This window comes from Vulpes vulpes, chromosome 6 (genome assembly GCF_048418805.1).
Source record: "Vulpes vulpes isolate BD-2025 chromosome 6, VulVul3, whole genome shotgun sequence".
Classification (NCBI taxonomy): domain Eukaryota; kingdom Metazoa; phylum Chordata; class Mammalia; order Carnivora; family Canidae; genus Vulpes; species Vulpes vulpes.
In genome coordinates, this window is record NC_132785.1 from 37,985,737 (window position 1) to 38,004,236 (window position 18,500).

An 18,500-nucleotide genomic window follows, 5' to 3' on the forward strand; every position below is an offset into this window, starting at 1 on the left:
ACCATATAAAATATCAGTTCTTTCTAAACCCACTGACTCAGATACAATTAGAGAACAGATCAATATACTGTGATTACAACTTGAGGTCTCACATGGGGTTTGCATTTCTGCTCTGGTAATCACCTCTCTTCATATTCTCTATTCTCCATCAATTTCTGAGGATTTGAGTAGTAAAAGAACACTATAATTTTCTCTCCCACTTCAATCAACGACTCCAAGTTCACCTCTAACCACTGTCATCACAAATAAAAAGAAGTTCTACTTTGCAACATTTAATAAATTCTCACAATGAAATCAAAGATTAGGTATAAATTGTATTTTAGATAAATAAAAGGTGGAATAAACTAAAGGCAAGGAAGGAGTGACACATAGATAACATGAATTGCCACTTTGATTATGATATATAGCCAACAATATATAGAAAAATTGGCACATTTTCAAAGTATATTTATACTACAGAACACTGAAATTACAAGGTAAAGATAAAAAAGGATAGGGTTTCCAGGAACAAATAACTTTGTTTACTCATTCTAGAATGTCACTAGTAAGAGAGCTTGAGTTCCCTAATTGAGCACATTGTCTCTTGAGACGGCATATTGAGAACTTGAGAATTTAAAAAAAAAGTGCTACATAAAATAAAATATTAACTAGATGTTATGTATCTGAAGTAAGAAAAAATACAATCCCAAATAAATTAGTTTTGCTAATGAAAGACAAGTAGGACATTATTGGAACAGAGACATACTTTCAGGAAAATTGTGGGAGAATTTAAATTTCTTGAATAAGGTGAAATTAAATAACATTTTAAAAATGTTCAATAGAGTTGGACATTGTAAATATCTAGTAGGAAAGACAAAATATGCTTAAGTAATGAAATATTTATTGAGATGGAATTACAGATATGGACAGCAACAAACAGGAGTACAAATATTTTAGCAAATAATGAGACAAAGAGCCATTTTTTGTCTTTGATTAAAAGTTGTGATGTCATGTAAAAACAGTGAAAGACCATGAGAGAGTTCAGAGAAGTGAATATCTTGACAGAATCAAAATACTACTTTGGAAAAATAATTCTTGTTCTTTTTAATAATTCTGAAAAATAGAAAAATACAGAGATAATTATGCTTCAGGGAAGTAAAATATTAGAGTTCAAAAATTTAAAATACCTTGATTGATACTGATAATTAATTTAAAAGAATGTAGTATAGAAGACAATTTATGGCGTTTGACTTGAAGAAGTTTAAAGTAGAAAGAAGATCCCTCTTATCTTTTGTAGATCATTGTAGGTAACAACTCACTGCTAAATTGGGCCTCACCTTTGGCTTCAGAGAGAAGCATTCTTACTACATACACCCTTTACAATATAAGCAATTGACAAACCCCTAGTGAAGTTCTTATCAATGACATAAATAGGGTCATTGTAATTCCAATAAGACTTAACCCATGCAATCACAAAGGCTGTTTCCTTGGAGGTTTAAAACCAAATATGTAGTAAAAGAGAAATAGTGTTCCCTGGCATATCTCCTTCACATAGACTTTTTTAAATGCAGCATTACTAAGTAATTAGTTGATAAACTTGATATAGCTATCCAGGATTTCTGCTCCCAATTTGGAGTTGTACTTTCTGCATCCATGTCTATTTGAAACAAAATAACATAATTATAAATAATTCTAAGGTAAACAAATACTTAAATAATTACATAATATTTATTTTAAATATCACAGTGTAGAATTTAAAAAATTCTTGACAGATCAGTGAGGACTTTTTAAATTAAGATATCTTTTTAAAACTACACAGAGGGGGCACCTGGGTGCCTCAGTGGTTGAGCATCTGCCTTTGACTCAGGTCATGATCCTGGGGTCCTGAGATCAAGTCCCACATCAGCCTGCTTCTCCATCTGCCTATGTCTCTGCCTCTCACTGTGTGTCTCTCATGAATAAATAAAATCTTTTTAAAAAATTCAAGTATTTTAAAACTACACAGAGGTTATTAAAATCAGTTAAGTTTTTAGTAAGTAGGTGAAATGGGTGTACTTCTTGTCTTCTATTTTCTACAATGAAATGGAGTGCGTTCAAGAGAAATAATGCTGTAGATATTCATGGAGAGAATATATTTTTGTTGCAATAGCCTTTTCTACTTGGCTCAGCTGTTTTAAAACACTTTGGATTCAAGAGCTTTTTTATTATTTAGGCTGTCTAAAGTTTAATTTACATTAGCTTTATGTTCCTGTAGGAAAGAGTGGTTATTTGTGACCAAGGAATCCATTTATTACTGATTCTACCATTGATTTACTGTGTGTCCCTGAGCAAGGCAATTAACTTCTTTTTGACTCTATTTCTTAATTTATAAGGTGCAGGTGCCACTATTATGCAGAACTGGTGGAATAAATTTTAAATTTCCAATGAAGAAGAAACTGAGGGACAGAGGGTACAATGTGATGGAAATCTTGTCAGCTGTTTTAAAATGCTTGTGTTTAAATTCTATGGAAGCTACTTAACCTAGCCAGACTTCTCAGTCTATACAATAGTGAAAGCAAGTGCTAGAGAATTTAAAGTGGTGATATATCTAATTCTTCTTTTCCAACAAGGAAGAAATGCTATTTTACATATGAATAATGTTTCACCAACATTAGCTGGCTTCCACAGAGCATTAAGAATGCAATGTAATGCCAATCAGAGCAAAAAAAAAATAGGTTAGAAATAATTTTTCTTTCCTTATCACAGAAACTATGAAAAAGTTTACACTGGTAGTCTTCAGCTTTATAGAAGATCTTCATATTCAGTGTGATTTTGCATGAAAATATCTCCCTCAACGACAATTTGAATGCCTGAAATTATAACATTAGAAATGTATTTTCTTTACAAATACGGAAATCTTCTTTTACTAAAATGAAAACTTTTCCCCAATCAAAACACCTAAAATGTTCAATTAAACATAACAAACATCCTCTAATATTCCTGTAGAAATGAGTATAGGCAAATGAACAGGAAGATGATAGAATCTAGCATGGTAATCTTGAACTGAAACAACAGCTGCCCTGGCACTGGTCAGTGTTGAGACAGGTTTGAAGTTGTCAGGAGGGAAACAGGATATGAATCTTGATCCAAACAAGAGGGATAGTTTCACTTTTAATAAAAAAAGTGGTGTAGAAGGAAACATAAAAGAAAAGAAAGAGAGAGGAAAGAAAGAAGAAAAAGAAGAAAAAGAAAGAGATGAGAGAGGGAAGGAGGAAGAAAGAAAGAAGAAAAGAAAGAAGAAAGAAAGAAAGAAAGAAAGAAAGAAAGAAAGAAAGAAAGAAAGAAAAGAAAGGCCAGAGACACAGGATACTTATAGAGGAGAAAAGAGGATGGGAGGGGAGGAAAATAAATTTTGCCTCATCTGGGATTTGTTAGTGAAGTATAATATATTTCCCTCCAAAAGTATAGAAACAGTATTTCCTCCTATTATTCCATAGTTATCAAGACCAAGTTTATAAAAACTGTATTATCTCAGAGGGAAGTTGGATGCAGGGATGGGTTAAATAGGTGATAGAGATTAAGGAGGGCACTCGTGATGAGCATTCAGTGTTATATGGAAGTGTTTGTTGAACACTAAATTTTACACCTGAAACTAATATATCACACTGTGTGCTAACTGGAATTTATATGAAATTCAAAGAGTGATATAAATTAATAGATATTTTAATTTTGCTTTCATATTTGGGAAGGGCTTGAGTGGAGAGAATCTGAGTATGGTGGTAGAAATATTCTATACTTTTAGTGGTTTTGTGTCTACATAGGCATAATAGTTTACTGAGTGTATACTTAAGATTCATATAGTTCACTTCATGTAAACAATATATCAAATAAAAATATATCTTTCCATGATTCCCAGTTAGTTGCCTCACACATTTGAAATTTCTGATATGCAGTAAATAAGTATAATTTGCCTGATTGATTCACTGGGTTGTGTATGGGTTCTTACTCTAATATTGACTTTGTTTATAATTTGTTTATATGTTAAAATGTAATAGTCTTTTAAGACCATTACACGGGTTTTTAAAGTAACATTTTTTTCTACATTTCTTTGAGTACAATATATTAACTATGTTTCACTACGTAACTATAACTAACTCGATCCTTCTACTATGGCCAAGGAATGTATTTAAAGGATCTAAATAGATAAATAATCCCACAATTCAATATTGTAGTTGATCAAAATGTGTAGTTTCATTAATGAAATTTATACACATTAATGCAAATTAATAGTAGTTTTTTGTTACCATATGATCCCTTGAACCAATAACTCATATGCAGAGCTTCTGGTAAAGTAAACTAATACTAGAAGACATAAAGTCACTGCTATCAGGGACATATCTGATTTAACTACCTCCAATTGATATAGAAAATAGAATCTCTTTATATTTCATCCTCAGGGTCCAAATGATACCTGGCATACAATGTATGAAAAATAAATAATAGATTATTTTTAAAATTCACTATCAGATTGATCAAATATCTTTACACATTTTAATTGAGTTACTTGACTAAAAGAACATATTTATGGAATATTAGGTAAAGCATCTAACTACATGTAGTTGCATGGAATTAAAATTATTTTTAAAAAGATTTATTTTTTTATTAATGAGAGACAGAGAGAGGCAGAAACATAGGCAGAAGGAGAGGGAGAAGCAGGCTCCCCACATGGAGCCCGATGTGGGACTCAATCCCAGAGCCAGGAACATGCCCTGAGCCAAAGGCAATGCTCCACTGCTGAGCCACCCAGGCATCCCTGGAATTAAAATTCTAATTAATTATTCATGTAATCATTAAAACTGCTGTATATATATATATATATATATTTAAATGCATTTTATAATATTTTATATTTAAGCCACTATGAAAGGTGTCTTCATTAATTAATTTCAATACATGTTCAAAATATAATATGATAGGTTCTGCTCTAGATAGGTAAGAAAAAATACAAAGTTATTATTTTGATGGATTTATTATATAGTAAATAACACACATAAAAATAAAAGTAAAAATTCACACACATTAATCATATTTCTAACATCATTAAATTTTATGAGTTCATAAAGAAAAAGAACATAAGAAAGTAAGCTTATGTATTTTCTTCCAAAAATATGAGTATATTTACAATAAAATGTATACTTATGAGTTAAAGCACTTGAATATGATTCGTAGTCCACTGATATCCTGGAGGACAATATTGTAGTAATATACATTCAAGAAATCTTAGCATTTTCTGTGCAAAATTGATTTGATTAGTTAATAAGTCATTTTTGACATTTGAAATCACTATATTAGTCTTCCATTGTCCAATATTCCCTCAACTTAAGGAATCAAGAGAGCAAACTAAAATGGAACCAAATGCTTCTTGAAAGCACAGGTATAGATAGATTTTAGTGTCCTTTGCACATACACTCACTAAATTCAAATGCACTGTATTTTTTATTTCTTTTGACATAATTCTATTATTTCTTTGGCATCATTCTATTACTCAAAATTAAATTTGTAATAGATATGCCCTTAAATTTGTTCTTGAAACCAGCAATTATGCCTTAAAAATTTAAAAATACTTTAAGAAAATAAACAATGGCATTAGAATACATGTGTAGACTATATGAGAATCTGTTTTAAAGCACATCATTATTTTCAAGATAACTTGTTGATGGATATTAAAATATTTTATATTATTAGAACAAAATTTCTTTTGAGACTTTTTTTTTTTAATTTTTAGGAGGGGTGGGACAGAGGGAGAGAGAGAATCTCAAGCAGACTCCCTGCTAAGCACAGAGTTCCGCACAATGATTGATCTTAGAATGTTAAGATCACAACGTAAGCTGAAACCAAGCTGGTCACTTAACTAACTGAGCCACACAAATATCCCAAATAATTAAGTCAAATTTTCAATAACTTTCTACTCAGAAAATGTGAAAATATTTTAAGGGAAAGCCTGCTAACATTAAAGCCATGTTGAGGACTATTGATGCAGAAATTATGTTTTCTTCTCTAAATTATGAAATTCAATAAGAAAACACATATATCTGAAAAACTACAAAAATAAATATATTTAAACAAAAATCCATAAATCTTCAAGACGAAACACATCTCTAATGTGACAAAATTTTAAATTTTCCCAACCTAAAACTGATTTTGGAAAGTGTATTTTATTATGTAGTAAAATTAGTAGCAATTGTGGTTAGAAACATTAATAATTCCTCAATCTTTTGTAAAGCGAGGTATCTTTTTACGAATAATACTACCAGGGTCCAATTATGTGTCCAGTACTAGCCTGTCATTAAGTTACCTAATTAGAAGAAAACAGTGAACTTCAAAGTTATTTAACATCTTCATTAATTTAATGAGATAAAAACATATTAACATTATAAAAACCCTAAATTTGTTATTTGTACTAAAATGAAAGGTAGTATAATAGCAGCAAAATGACAGATAATCAAAAGGTAATTTTTTATAGATTCTACACCCCAGTGTTCTATACAGAAAAGACTGAATATGTGACCTTTATATTTACAAATATAAATTAGAGTTTTGAATACTTTGAAGGAAAATATAAAGACACATTTATCAAGGTAAATAAAGGTTGACCTAATGGGATAATGCCAAAGTAAAGTAGTGCTCTCGGGTTATTTAGTAGTGAAATCAATATAAAGTATCCCCCAGGTCAGATGGAGGTACAGATTAGTAATCTACAAGTTAAATTCCAGTGACAGCTAAGTGGTATTTTCCAACTGATTTGTACTGCAGTTATCTGCATATAAAGCCAATTATGCACTACACTTATAGGATGTTATTGGGTCTCCATATCTGCCATGTGCGAGTAGGTCAGAAGACTTGACACTCTTATCTGAATGGCTTTCTGTAAGTGATTAACCCCTAAAAGATTATATATATATATATAGCTTTTAGATCTGAACATTTTTTAAAGATTGTATTTATTTGAGAGAGAGAGAGAGAACTTGAGCCAGGAGAGAGGGAGGACCCAAGGGAGAGGGAAAGGCAGACACCCCATCAAGTGGAAAGTCTGACTTGTGGCCCATCCCAGGACCCTGAGATCATAACTTGATCTGAAGTCAGACACTTAACCTACTAAGCCACTCAGTCATTCCTATAGATCTGAACTTTTGTGACACATTCCAGAGTTTATTTAATTTTAAAAACAAAGCTCAGTGGGAGTTATTTTGAATCTGTTCAAAAAGAGAAGTAATGGGGATCCCTGGGTGGCGCAGCAGTTTGACGCCTGCCTTTGGCCCAGGGCGCGATCCTGGAGACCCGGGATCGAATCCCACGTCAGGCTCCCGGTGCATGGAGCCTGCTTCTCCCTCTGCCTGTGTCTCTGCCTCTCTCTCTCTCTCTCTCTCTGTGACTATCATAAAAAAAAAAAAAAGAGAGAGAGAGAAGTAATGTCCCAACATTTTAAAAAGACCTATCTGTAAATCAAGGCACATTTTATTTATAGCTATATCTGCTGCCATGTGACCATGACATCTAATATCCTCTGACTTTGCCATTAAAAGGTAAGAACCTGGGATGTCTGGGTGGCTCAGCTGTTAGTGTCTGCCTTTTGGCTTAGGGCGGGATCCCAGAGTCCCGGGATGGAGTCCCACATTGGGCTTCCTGCATTGGGTGGAGCCTGCTTCTTCCTCTGCCTGTGTCTCTGCCTCTCTCTCTGTGTCTCTCATGAATAAATAAATAAAATCTTTATTTTTTTTTAAAGGAAAGAACCTCCTCATATCTCCACCAGTCTCAAAGTAAAAGAATCTATTTCAACAATTTCCTTTTTTTTTTCTCAGCCACAGATATTTTCCAGAAGTCACCAATTTGAATTAATGGAGTCATCTTTGTTCTACAAAAAGGTTTGGAATCTTTAGTAACTTCTGAGTATTTGATATGCAGAGGTAATCCATTTGAATCCTGATAATAGTTTATCCTGGTTTAATTAGGCAGACTGTCTCATTTTGAGACCTAATAAAAAGATTTAAAGATTGAACTCATTTGAGACAAGTTTGAGACTTTCCTCCACTCATGATGGCTGAGTCCTGATTTCTCCAGGGACAGAAACTCACGCAGGTAACAGAAATTTCAGCAAAACAGAGGCTGCCATCACACCCTCAGGACCAAGAGAGATTTCATTCTGTAATACTGCTTACACCAAAAAATACTTCTAGGCATAACTTATGAAATAATGTATAAAATTCTTGACAGATCTGAGTTTCAATTTAAAAAGCAGTGAAGAAAAAACAAAAACAATAAATGAGAATAGAAATGCTGAGGATGAGACATCAAAATAATCATAGTTGAAATTACTTGATAATTGACTTTTTCTTACAGGGGACTTTTCTAATTATAATTATTATTACAATGCTGATTTGACCTAGATAAAATAATTTATCTCTGTGAGTTACTGGAAGCACAATCTTTATTTCATTTTCTATCTATCCATATTGCTTACAACATATAAGAGCAAAAAATATACACCTCATTCCAACTTTGAAACAGAAATAATAAAAATAATAAACTCCTTATCAATGACAGCGATTTGATGAATACAGAGTGTTAACACTATTCATTGTTTTATTTTTTTCTTTAATACTTTTATACTTACAGTGAGTTTAGACTAGCTGTAAGGTTAAGAATACCTCCCTTACATTTTTACTCTGTCTCAAATGTTGGCATGCATTGCATTATGTAAGATAATTGTCATCTTTTCAAGTGAGTACTGACCTATGCTCTGGCTTTAGGATTCATATTTCATCCCCCTACAGAGATAAATCTATTCTAGAGTCTGGGTGATACTGTGATTCCATTATTCAAATTACATCTCTCAGTTCTTTACAATAATTTATTAATATATTACACAAAACTCCCTCTCCCACAAGGATGAAAATGTATTTTTAATAATCCTAAGTTTATTTATATTTACTCATTTATTTATTTTTAAAGATTTTATTTATCCATGAGACACACACACACACACACACACACACACACACACACAGAAAGAGGCAGAGACACAGGCAGAGGGAGAAGCAGCCTCCATACAGAAGCCTGACGTGGGACACGATCCCGGGTCTCCAGGATCACGCCCTGGCCAAAGGCAGTCGCTAAACCGCTGAGGCACCCGGGCTGCCCTATATTTATTTTTATAATAGGTAAGTCATTACTCAAATAAACAAATAAGAAACTTCTTAAGCCAGATTTTTAAATTCATCAATCATCTTTAAAAAACAGTAACTTAAATATGCATGTGTGTGTATGTTTATATGTGTATATTTATAAAATAAGCTGTGGTGAATCTTAATAAATTTATTATAAAAGACATTAGTTAAGAATAGAAGAAAAATAAATTATAAGATTAAAAATTAGTTCATTTTAAGATTTAGAAATAGCCTATGTAATTTTTTAATATAAATGAAATAAAATCTGTGAATGTTTATACTTACAATGATGTTGAAGGTGATGATTATGATGCTAGTGATTAATATGATTGATGTATTGATTGATTATAGACATCAGATGCTCTTTGTAGTCCTTTGCCCATGTTGAATTGTTTGAGGTCTAAGTTGAGTAGTATTTTTATTATAATTTTTTAGATGAAACATTTTAAAAAGAGAGATGTGGGATGGTTTGCCTAAGATGGAACAGCATGTGAATGATAGAGCTAATTCCTCAGCACAAAATGCATTAGAGTAAAAGCTGTGATTTGTAGTCTTAAGCTAATGACACACTAATAAAAGTTATGACATATCTTATGTTTTAACAGTACAATTTTCCTTAATTGTGATAATATTATGTTAAAACTATGAAATGTATCATATTAAAAGGTTAAACAACCAATATATGATATATCTATTCAAATAACAAAAAGTTGCTGAATAGAAGGGAAAAAATAATGTCTAGTACTTACATTAGTTGATATGCTATGATTTTTCTATCAAATTTTTAAAGAGCAAGTAATAAATATGTTTTGTTTTATGTAACTCCTACAAACTTTTGTTTGAACAAAATAATTAGGCTGATAAAGTTCTTTCCTAGAGGCAAGGACTCAGAATTATTCTCCAACATGAATAGGTAACTTCCAAATGAAAATATGTTTTTTAAAAGAATGAAAAGACATTATTGATTCAAGTATTTTATTTAGTTAAACATGTCATCCATTAACTGAGATAGAGGAAAATGGCAGGAAGTCCAGATTTTGTCTAGGTATTGATTTGGGGGGAAAAATACAGAGATGATGGACTAGTTTGCTATGGCTGACAGAACAAAATACCACAGGCTGTGTGGCTTGCAAAACAGAAATTTATTTTGTCACAATTCTGAAAGCTAGTACTCCAACATTAAGTTGTTAGCAGGGTTGGGTTCTTCTCAGTCTCTCTATGTTGCTTCGACATGGACAACTGTCTGCTGTGCCTTCACATGACCTTTCCTTTTTTCTATCTGTGTCCTACTTTCCTTGTCTCATAAGGATACTCACTATATAAGATTTGGGGTTATCACAATGACCTCATTTAAACTTATTTGTTTCTTTAAAGACACTAACTTCAGGCACAGTCACATTTTGAAGTACTAAAGTTTAAGATTCAATATATGAATGTTACAGGAACCATAATTCAGCCCATAATAGATGGTATAGATACATTTGGGATTTTGGTTGTGACCATGATTCTATGTTGTCTGAACTGAAAAAACAAAAATTAGATTTCTGAGGCCTTCTCTTTTTCTTTATGAATATACATAGAGGGTATATGAAATATATTTAAAAGTAGGAAAGGTATATTATTAGACTAACAGAGGACACGTATTTATGAAACTTGGAATCTGGGAGAAAAGCTAAATATAGGATTGTCCCTGTATGGGAACTGGAAGGAAAGAAAACAGAAAAGGGCTAACTTCAAACTAGACAGCAAGTGTTTTGCATCCTTTTGTGTTGAACACAGACCCAGTCAAACTGCAGTAGGCATTCAGGGCATGTTTGAGATGTAGTAGCCAGAATAATAACCACTTGAAGAAAACTAAGGCCTTATCTTTGAAACCTAAAAATACCTGTTGTTTATCTGGGAAAGGAGAATTAAAATTACAAATCAGCTGACCTTAAGATGTTCTGAATTACTAGAACAAGCTCACTACTTAGCAAGCATTCTTAAAAGATAGAAGAGACAGTATGATGCAACATGAGAAAAGACTTGACTGGCTATTATGCCTGGCTTTGAAGATGGAAAGAGGCCATTGCCCAAGGAATCCAGATATACCTTAGAAACTAAAAAAATATTGAAATTTATTCTACTAGAGCCTTCAGAATGCAACTCTGTCATCATTTTGTTTTGTTTTGTTTTTGTAATTTGTTACAGCAGCAATAAGAAAACACAGGAGAACATTAAAATAGATTTAGTAAAACAAATCTGCCCCTAAGAGATGGGGGGGGAGGGGGGGAAGAATCCATGTTTACAAAAGAGATAAATTCAAAGGAAGTTGATTCACTTTTGCCAAAAACAAACACAAGAACCTAAAGTTTATAGTTTCTTTTTTTTTAATTTTTTTTTTTTTTTATGATAGTCACAGAGAGAGAGAGAGAGGCAGAGACACAGGCAGAGGGAGAAGCAGGCTCCATGCACCAGGAGCCCGATGTGGGATTCGATCCCGGGTCTCCAGGATCGCGCCCTGGGCCAAAGGCAGGCGCCAAACCGCTGCACCACCCAGGGATCCCTAGAGTTTCTTTCCTGAGTACAAATGCTAAATAAAAATTTAAAATAAGAACTAATTTCATCTTAAGAAGTTAAAGTTTTTCAATAGCAACATAGTTAGCTAACCCCCAGCCAGACTTCAAGTAAAAAAAAAAAAATCAGTTATTGGTGCCACAAGGGCAAGAAAGCCACTCTCCTTTTTAACCTAAAAATTGTATACCACGGACGTCTGGGTGGCTCAGCATTTAAGCGTCTGCCTTTGGCTCAGGGCATGATCCTGGAATCCTGGGATCGAGTCTTACATTAGGCTCCCTGCATGGAGCCTGCTTCTTTCTCCCTCTGCCTGTGTCTCTGTCTCTGTCTCTCTTTCTCTCTGTTTCTCCTGAATAAATAAATAAAATCTAAAAAAAATAAAAATAAAAATTGTATACAGATGGAAGGATTTAAGTCCAAACTAAAAAGTGCCTTTGTTTTTTCTTCTCTATGGATATTAGTGCATTTGTCATAAATCAAAGTAACAGAGGGGATCCTTAAGACAACTGAAGAGAAATCTGACTAGAGCCTACTGAAAAATCTTATTAATGAGTTGGTCTTTATAATTATCCCAGCAGATTGTTTTAGTAAATTTTCCAGACAGTTGCATAGGGAAAAAGAAGGAGGCAGAGCCCAGCAGTTTCTCTGAATTGGGGATGCATGGGGATGGAGAGCTAGAGGGATCAGCAAGGATTCTATTCAGAGTCCATGGGCAGAACAACAGAGAGGAGAAAGCTATACAGAGACACAGATCTCTGGAGATATGCAGATGACCTCATGAGAGTCTTAAACGGATTTCTAACAAGGGTACGTATATGAAGAAAATATGCTGAGAAAGGAACCACACAAAAGAATTAGAATAATCCCAGGAGCACATATGAGAAGGGAATATTTCTGCCCTCATCAGCCACAGTCATAGGACATAGGATATAATAGGCCATAGGATTTGTCTTGGTCTTGGATTGAGGTCTATAGTAAACATTGCTGTCACTAAACAACTCAAAACTTAAAACCAAGAACCGAAAGACCAACTATTTTTAAGAAACATAACATTAAAACAGAAGAAATCTCAAGATTATTTGTAGAAATATGAAAATATACATCATACAACAAAGCAAAATTTACAGTGTTTGGAAGCAGAAAAAAAAAAATAGCCAGTCATGTGAAGAAGCAGGAAAATAGGACCTATTAGAGAGAGAGAGAGAGAAAAAAAAGAACTACATAGGTAAATATAAATATATTTTCTCTTATTTCAATATTTAAAAAAATTGTTAAAAACAAAAGTAATAACAATTTTTCGTGTGGTTATAATTTTTTAGTACTAAAATATATGACAAAAGTAATGCAGAGCCTGATCAGGGAGAAATGAAAGCATACTGTGTTAAGGTTCTTATGCTCCATGCGAAATAGTATAAAATCACTTAAAACTAGACTGTAACATGTTAAATATATATATAATATGAAGGCTAAAGCAGTATCTCTAAGTTAGCACTATTGACATTTTTGGATGGATGATTTTGGATGGATTTTGGATGGACATTTTGGATGGATGATTCTATGTTGTGGAACCCTATCTTCTGCATTGTAGAAAGTTTAGTAGTATCCCTTGCCTCTATCTGCTAGTCACACCCCTCACTATGATATGATGCATTGTCAAAAGACCTCTAGGGAGAAAAATTTTCCAACCTAAACAACCACAGGCCTAAATCAACTAGTACTAAAGACTAATATCTAATAAGTCAACAAAAGACATAAAATAAAATTATTTTAAATAATTTAAAATATTAAATTAATTCAGAAGTAGACAAATCAAGAAAGATACAGCATGAACAAAAAATAAATAATGATGATTTTAAAGCCAATTATATCAATAATCCCAAAATATAATTGACCCATATAGAGGTGGGGGTTCCCAGATTTTAATTAAAAGTGAGGTGAAACTATATGCTTCAAATTATGTACTTTACATACAAAAATGCAGGTAGTTAAAATTTAAAAAATGGATATACTTTATTATGCTAAAAATAAGAAAGTTAGGCTGTATTTAAATTAGAGAAAGACGATCATAGAACAAAGAGTATTACCAAGGGTAAAAAAAAAGGTCATTTTATAATGATAAAGGGAACAACTAATCAAAAAAACACAAAAAAGTCTAACCATTTATATATCTAAGAGTTTTTCAAAGCACATGAAGCAAAAACAGGTAGAACAATTGGGAGAACAGAGACAGATGCGCAATTATATGGAGATCAGTACTTTTTTCATTAATTAACAAAAAGAAAAAGAAAATCAGTAAGGATGTGGAATATTTGAACTATACTTTCCAAAGTGTGACCTAATTGACATTCACGGAAGTTACCATCCAACAACGGAACACATTATTTCCCATGAAAGAGGAAGAAAGGTCATGATTGATCACATAGTGGAGTGTATACCTAGTCCTAGAAATGGTGACATCCACTTCTATCCATTTACTTATCAAAACCTCAGACTCATAGGTTATCTGCAAATTATTCAAGTTATTTTCAGAGAAGATGGAGTGATAGGTGACAAAACCTTGTACAATTAATGAATGATTAGTTATATAGTAAAATGAGCTCTTCTGTCACTGGATAGAGAAATTAGAACATTTCAAATAGGAATTTTTTTTTTTCTTGGTCACTATGTGAACTATGGTTTTTCAATAGAGGAGTGCTTCTACTTATCCCTAAATTAAAAACACTACCTGAGGTATTCCAACATATTGACCCAGTGATAGAGGAACTCATTTTACTGCAGTTATTCATGAATTTTATCAAGTTTGGTTTTAGATTTGAATGAAGAATGGAGCTAGAGTAAATTTTTAGTGCATAACTATTCAGGTAAAAGCAATTAATTTTGACTATGTTTAGCAATTGGGATACTAAAGAAAGCTCAATGTAAAGCTACTACACCGGGATCCCTGGGTGGCGCAGCGGTTTGGCGCCTGCCTTTGGCCCAGGGCGCGATCCTGGAGACCCGGGATCGAATCCCACATCGGGCTCCCGGTGCATGGAGCCTGCTTCTCCCTCTGCCTGTGTCTCTGCCTCTCTCTCTCACTGTGTGCCTATCATAAATAAATTAAAAAAAAATTAAAAAAAATAAAGCTATTACACCAAAAATATCTTCAGATTTATTCAAGCTGATTTTGTTAGACATTACTGTGGAGTAATTATTAATTCCTTACAGATTTCGACAAATTTATATCCTTCATTATTAAGTTTTAAGAAAGTAAAGCAGATAAATTGTAGGGCCTAGGAAAATAACTGTTAATTCATTTTTTTCTCTCAAAATGGCTATAATGGATGGCCTAAGACCGGCGTTAAGAAAATATGGAGGAACTTTGATAAACAGTTTAGATACAACAATCTAGACTTTGTGCACCAAGTTTTCTAATTATCTTTTAATCATAGGTAGATTCAAGGATGACAGCTAATTTTTATTATTTATTAAATGATTTTGCATGTAGGGATATTAATGTATAGGTTAGCTATAATTTGATCATGCATATAGAATGATTTTTCTGACATATGTGAACATAGAGTTTATTTAATCTGGTATTTCCATTTGAAAATATGATTTCTTCCTACTTGATTTTTTTGAAAATGTGCTACAAAGAACAAAGGAATATTTTAATGATAATGGTGCCAATGCAACAGTTAAGAGTTTGGGAGATGGGAAAGGATTTAACCATTCTTAGAAATTTCCACTACTAGGTCTTTTAGTACTCCAAGGTGTCTTGGGTTATATGCTGGAGAGACAGAAGAGAGAGACAGATGTCCAAGGACAAGTCAGACTGGTGCTCTTTCTGTATTGGCTGGGTCAGAAACTAGGGGTCATTCTTGGCCACAAATTGAGTTGTCATTTTCACCATGTCCAGCTCAAAGACCGAGATGAAAGGGGGGCTCTGAGATGAATTCAAAATTAGGAGGGGGCTCTTTGAGTTCAATGGTTTCTTGTTCATTTAAATCTATAGATAATGATGCTTGGGAAGTGGAAAGAAATAAAGGAGAATTATTAACTCTTCTTACAGCAGTGTAATTTGACTTATTTTTAATAGTTGTCCTCTTGTTTCTTAGCCAATATGAGAAAGTGGTTCTTCTAATGGATATTTTGCTTGAATACTATAAAGGATCCCTATTAATAAGCTCACCATTTATTGATAAGAGAGAACTTCTCTGTATTCTATTAATTGGAGACCAGTTGTTTTATCTGGTGAACTACAGTTATGATTACCATATTGTTTAATTTCTACTGTTCTTTAAAATTGTTAAGTTATATGTTTTGAATATTAATTTACTATTCCTTTCTTTTTCCTTGCTAAGAGCTATTTCAGATTGAGATACTTGGCAAATTGGGGAGAAGCTTCCCTTTCTTTTAGCTTCTATTTTCTCAGAATATTTTGAAATTTTTCTAAAATCAGTTTTTAAAATAATTTATTGATTCATATTTATTTTATTTGCAATTTGGATTCTCTACTTAGTCTATTCTTAATGGAAAGGTTTCTGAGTTAGCTTTATGTTGTACATATCATACTTTTCAAGTTCATTTATTTGAATTATGAATAGCTATGCTATTTAAATGTTGTACCAGCTTTTTGTACTCTGATGCTTTTAACATTTCCCTCTAAGGTGTTAACAAGTGAACTATTGGATTAAACAAGTATTAGCAAAATGCTTAATTCAGAAGCAAATTCTGCCTGTCTTCCAGATTTAAGAAAATCTTTATTTATTGACCTGGTCTTGGCTGTAGATCAGGGTTTAAATGCAACTTGTATAGATCTAGCATTTGGTCCACAAACATTAATGGAATATGTGCAATAAGATTGTTCTTCCCCTTATAACAAAAAAATTATGAAATAATAGCTCATTTACAGAAACAGAAGAAGGGGCAGGAAAAAGAAGACATTTAAGTAGATGATAGAATAAAAAAATATAGACAGAGGAAAGTTTTAAAAAAAATTTTGGTTTAAAATGGTTTGAATGTTAATCATTTTCTTTGACTTTTGTTAGTTTTTAAAATAGGATATCACTAGAGAGTTCTGAAAAGTGAATATCTTTAATTTTGAGGCCTCAGGATACAAATCAAAGAAAGTTAACCATTGATTGATCTAATTTGCTCACTTATCTAGAGGGATTTTTTATTTATTTTTTTAACATGGTAAAATCTGCCAAACTTGTTATTCTATATACATTTTTAGAAGGGATTTTAAAATTTTTATTCCAGTATAGTTAATATAAAGTATTGTATTAGTTTCAGGTGTACGATATAGTGATTCAACACTTCCATACATCATCCACTGCTCATCATGACTACTGTATTCCTGAATCCCCATCCTCTCACCTACCTTCCCCCTGGTAATCCTCAGTTTGTTCTCTGTAGTTAAGAGTCTGTTTCTTGGGCTTTAATTCTCTCTCATTTCCCTTTGCTTGTTTATTGTGGGGATGGTTTCTTAAATTCCATATCTGAGTGAAATCATATGGTATTTGTCTTTCTTTGACTTATTTCACTTAGCATGATACTCTTTAGCTCCTCCATGTCATTGCAAATAGTTAAGATTTAATTCTTTTTATGGCTGAATAATATTCTATGAATCTTCAGTGAAATTTATGTCAAGAGAAATAAAAAGGTTAGACTTCTATTGAAAGCATATTTAGGAAAAAAATTTTCCCTAGGCAGAGACTGCAACTTTCATGTAGATGAAAGCAGGGCATATAAGGAAGAAGCTACTACAATCCTAACATGTATGCTTATAAATAAAGTCTTTATTTCCCAACTAAGCAGAGGGAAAAAACTGATACTAGAATTTACATTTCAACTACAATTTATCTAGAATAGAAATTAAGCAAAATGACCCTGTTTTGTGCTTTTTCATGTCAGAGAATGTTCTGAAGTTTCTAATGATAGATCCAAGGCAAAGCTTGAGCAATTGTCTTTTTTTCCTTAAGATTTTATTTATTTATTTATTTATTTATTTATTTATTTATTTATTTATTTATGAGAAAAGGAGAATGCACATACAGGAGGAATAGAGGGGGAAGGAAAGAGACAAGCAGAATGCATGCTGAGAACAGAGCCTGACATGGAGCTTGGTCTCATGACTCTGAGATCGTGACCTGAGCCAAAACCAATAGTCTGACTCTTAACAGACTGAGCCACCCAGGTGCCCCTGAGGAATTGTCTTTGTATAAATTAGTCATTAGATGAATACAGTTAAAATCTTAGTCTTTTGCACCAGCTTAGATTTGAGACTTATTAGAATTATAGCTTCATCCATTCCTTATGAGAATAAGAGGGAGTACTTCCCTCTCAAATTCAACACAGAGAAAACAATCAAAATAGATGAGGTTTTGTATAACTTGACAGACAAAAACCAGCATTAACTGTCACAGCCAAGAGAAGCCTAAAAATGCATGGGGACTAAATATAATATAGTATTTCAGGTGAGATCCTAAGACAGAATATAAATATTAGGTAAAAACTAAGGACTTTTTTTTGTAAATTATGATCTCAGTTAATAACAAAATATCAATATAGGTAATGAATGTGTGATACTAATGTAAGATGAGAAAATTGAATGTGTAATATATGGAAACTCTCCATACTATCTTTGCATTTTTCTGTGACTCTAAAACTATTATAAAATTTTATTTTAAAATCAAGAAGAAATCAGTAAAAGAATAAGCAGATTAATATCAAGAATACTTAAAAAAATGTTCTTCCAAGTCAAAGATCTAATTTTAC